We start from the raw sequence: 4806 nt of genomic DNA, 5'->3' as shown, positions 1-4806 counted from the left end.
AGGTAGCACAGTGGTTTGAACAAAGTCAAGTTGAGTCAAAGAAGTATAAGGTTTACCGGTGCACGAAATTGTGTATGCCAATGTCAATACTACTATTTCTCACAAATTCGCACAACTAACCAGCAAGTGCACTGGGTCGTCCAAGTAATACCTTACGTGAGTAAGGGTCGATCCCACGGAGATTGTTGGTTTGAAGCAATCTATGGTTATCTTGTAAATTTTAGTCAGGAAATCAATTATAATTATCAGTATGAATTGCGAAGAATAAAAGAGCATGAATTAAATACTTATTCTGCAGTAATGGAGAATATGTTGGAGTTTTGGAGATGCTTTGTCTTCTAAATCTCTGCTTTCTCCCTGTCTTCTTCTTCACGCACGCAAGGTTCCTCCTATGGCAAGCTGTGTGTTGGTGGATCACCGTTGTCAATGGCTACCATCCGTCCTCTCAGTGAAAGAGGTCCAGGTGCACTGTCACCGCACGGCTAATCATCTGTCGGTTCCCACTCATGCTGGAATAGGATCCATTGATCCTTTTGCGTCTGTCACTATGCCCAGCGCTTGTGAGTTTGAAGCTCGTCATAGTCATTCAATCCCTAAATCCTACTCGGAATACCATAGATAAGGTTTAGACTTTCCGGATTCTCAAGAATGCTGCCAACAGATTCTAGCTTATACCACGAAGATTCTGATTAAGGAATCCAAGAGATATTCATTCAATCGAAGGTAGAACGGAGGTGGTTGTCAGGCACACGTTCATAGGTTGAGGATGATGATGAGTGTCACGGATCATCACATCCATCATATTGAAGTGCGAATAAATATCTTAGATAGAAACAAGCGTGTTTGAATAGAAAACAGAAATAATTGCATTAATTCATCGAGACACAGCAGAGCTCCTCACCCCCAACAATGGATTTTAGAAACTCATGCCGTCATAGAGTACAAAGTTCAGATCTAAAAAATGTCATGAGGTACAAAATAAATCTCTAAAAGTTGTTTAAATACTAAACTAGTAACCTAGGTTTACAGAAAATGAATAAACTAAGATAATTGGTGCAGAAATCCACTTCTGGGGCCCACTTGGTGTGTGCTAGGGCTGAGACTTAAGCTTCTCATGTGCCTAGGCTGTTTCTGGAGTTGAACTCCAGGTTGTAACCTGTTTCTAGCGTTCAACTCCAATTTGTAACCTGTTTCTGGCGTTTGACGCTAGACTGCAACATGGAACTGGCGTTGAACGCCAGTTTACGTCGTTTATCCTTGTGCAAAGTATGGACTATTATATATTGCTGGAAAGCCCTGGATGTCTACTTTCCAACGCAATTAAGAGCGCGCCATTGGGACTCCTGTAGCTCCAGAAAATCAATTTTGAATGCAGGGAGGTCAGAATCTAACAGCATCTGCAGTCCTTTTTCAGCCTGAATAAGATTTTTGCTCAGCTCCCTCTATTTCAGCCAGAAAATACCTGAAATTACAGAAAATCACACAAACTCATAGTGAAGTCTAGAAATATGATTTTTATTTAAAAATTAATAAAAATATAATAAAAACTAACTAAATCATACTAAAAACATACTAAAAACAATGCCAAAAAGCGTATAAATTATCCGCTCATCACAACACCAAACTTAAATTGTTGCTTGTCCCTAAGCAACTGAAAATCAAATAGGATAAAAAGAAGAGAATATACAATGAATTCCAAAAACATCTGTGAAGATCAGTATTAATTAGATGAGCGGGGCTATTAGCTTTTTGCTTCTGAACAGTTTTGGCATCTCACTTCATCCTTTGAAGTTCAGAATGATTGGCATCTATAGGAACATAGAATTCAGATAGTGTTATTGACTTTCCTAGTTCAGTATGTTGATTCTTGAACACAGCTACTTTATGAGTCTTGGCCGTGGCCCTAAGCACTTTGTTTTCCAGTATTACCACCGGATACATAAATGCCACAGACACATGACTGGGTGAACCTTTTCAGATTGTGACTCAGCTTTGCTAGAGTCCCCAATTAGAGGTGTCCAGGGTTCTTAAGCACACTCTTCTTTTTGCTTTGGATCTCGACTTTAACCGCTCAGTCTCAAGTTTTCACTTGACACCTTCATGCCACAAGCACATGGTTAGGGACAACTTGGTTTAGCCGCTTAGGCCAGGATTTTATTCCTTTAGGCCCTCCTATCCACTGATGCTCAAAGCCTTGGATCCTTTTTATTACCCTTGCCTTTTGGTTTTAGGGGCTATTGGCTTTTTCTGCTTGCTTTTTCTTCTTTTTTTTATCATTTTTGCTTTTTTTTTCTGCAAACTTTTGTATTCACTGCTTTTTCTTGCTTCAAGAATCATTTTTATGATTTTTCAGATTATCAAATAACATTTCTCCTTTTTCATCATTCTTCAAGAGCCAACAATTTTAACATTCATGAATCAACAATATCAAAAATATGCACTGTTCAAGCATTCATTCAGAAAGACAGAAGTATTGCCACCACATCAAAATAATTAAACTATTTTAAAATTCGAAATTCATGCACTTCTTTTTCTTTTTCAATTAAAAATATTTTTCATTTAAGAAAGGTGATGGATTCATATTCATAACTTTAAGGCATAGACACTTAGACACTAATGATCATGTAACAAGATACAAACATAAACATAAAGCACAGTAAATGAAAAATAGAAAAATAAGAACAAGGAGATTAAGGAATGAGTCCACCTCAGTGAGGGTGACGTCTTCCTCTTCTTGAAGAACCAATGGTGCTCTTGAGCTCCTCTATGTCTCTTCCTTGTATTTGTTGCTCCTCCCTCATAGCTCTTTGATCTTCTCTAGTTTCATGGAGGATGATGGAGTGCTCTTGGTGCTGCACCCTTAGTTGTCCCATGTTGGAGGATGATGGATGATTTGCTCTCAATAATTTTGTGGAGGGAAGTGCATCCCTTGAGGCATTAGTGGTTATGGAAAAAAAGCATTGCTTTTTCCACACCAAACTTAAAATGTTTATTCGTCCTCGAGCAAAAGAAAGAAAGTAGTAGTAGAAGAAGAAAATAGATGAGATGGAGAGGTGTGAGTGGTTTGAATTTGAGTGGGTGGGTGTAGGTGGGTTGTATGATGGTTTTGGAAGAGTAATGGAGGTGATTGGTGGAGGTTAATTTGGGAAAGTGTGTTATGGAAATGTGTAATAAAGAGAGAAGAAGAGGTGGAGATCCTGTGGGGTCTACAGATCCAGTGGGGTTAAGGACTTAACATCCCTGCTCCAATTAGGCGTGTAAAATGCCCTTGCTGTGCAATCCTGGCGTTTAACGCCAGACTGCTGCCTGTTTCTGGTGTTAAACGCCTAAATGTAGCTTGTTTCTGGCGTTTAACGCCAGGTAGATGCTTGCTGCTGGCGTTAAACGCCAGCTTGGTGCCTGTTTCTGGCGTTAAATGCCAGACAGATGCTTGTTTCTGGCGTTTAAACGCCAAACTGTTCCTCCTCCAGGGTGTGCTATTTTTAATGCTGTTTTTCATTCTGTTTTTGATTTTTCAGTTGTTTTTGTGACTTCACATGATCATCAACCTAAGGAAAACATAAAATAGCAATAGAAAATAAAGAGATATAGTTAAATAACATTGGGTTGCCTCCGAATAAGCGCTTCTTTATTTGTCTTTAGCTGGACCTTGCTGAGTTTTTAATCTAGCCTCAGCCTTGAGCACTCTTGCTCAACATTGCCTTCAAGATGATGCTTGATTCTCTGTCCATTAACAATGAACTTCTTATCAAAATCAATGTCTTGAAGCTCCACATAGCCATATGGTGACACACTTGTAATCACATATGGTCCCTTCCACCGGGATTTCAGTTTCTCGGGGAATAGCCTGAGCCTAGAGTTAAACAACAGAACTTTCTGTCCTGGTTCAAAGACTCTAGATAACAACTTTCTGTCATGCCATCTTTTTGCTTTCTCTTTGTAAAGCTTGGCAATTTCGAAAGTAGTGAATCTGAATTCCTCTAGCTCATTCAGCTGGAGCAATGTTTTTTCTTCAGCTAATTTGGCATCAAAGTTTAGGAATCTGGTTGCCCAGTAGGCCTTATGTTCCAGTTCCATGGGCAGATGACAGGCCTTACCATACACAAGCTGGTATGGAGAGGTTCCTATAGGAGTCTTGAATGTTGTTCTGTAAGCCCACAGAGCATCATCCAAGCTTCTTGCCCAATCCTTTCTACGGGTACATACAGTCCATTCCAAGATTCTTTTTAGTTCTCGGTTAGAAACTTCAGCTTGCCCATTTATCTGTGGATGATATGGAGTCGCCACCTTGTGGCGAATCCCATACCGAACCATGGCAGAGTAAAGTTGTTTGTTGCAGAAGTGAGTGCCCCCATCACTGATTAATACTCTAGGGACACCAAACCTGCTGACGATATTTTTCTAGAGGAACATCAGCACTGTTTTAGTATCATTGGTGGGTGTGCAAACGGCCTCGACCCATTTTGATACATAGTCGACTGCCACCTGAATATAAGTGTTTGAGTATGATGGTGGGAAAGGTCCCATGAAGTCAATTCCCCATACATCAAACAACTCAATCTCCAAGACTCCCTGTTGAGGCATGGCGTAACCATGAGGCAGATTACCAGCTCTTTGGCAACTGTCACAGTTACGTACTGTTCATACCCTGGGTCGCGGTACCCGACCTGAGATGACCGATGATAAAGCGACCGACCTCATCAGGTCAAGCGGACCGACTTCTTCTTAAAGAACTCGGCCGAGTCAACAAGAGAGCCCAATAAAGGGCACAGGTAAAGGAACACGACTCAAATTCTAAGGCAGCCC

This window comes from Arachis ipaensis, chromosome B07, assembly GCF_000816755.2.
Source record: "Arachis ipaensis cultivar K30076 chromosome B07, Araip1.1, whole genome shotgun sequence".
Taxonomy (NCBI): domain Eukaryota; kingdom Viridiplantae; phylum Streptophyta; class Magnoliopsida; order Fabales; family Fabaceae; genus Arachis; species Arachis ipaensis.
Note: the sequence above shows the minus strand (reverse complement) of the source record.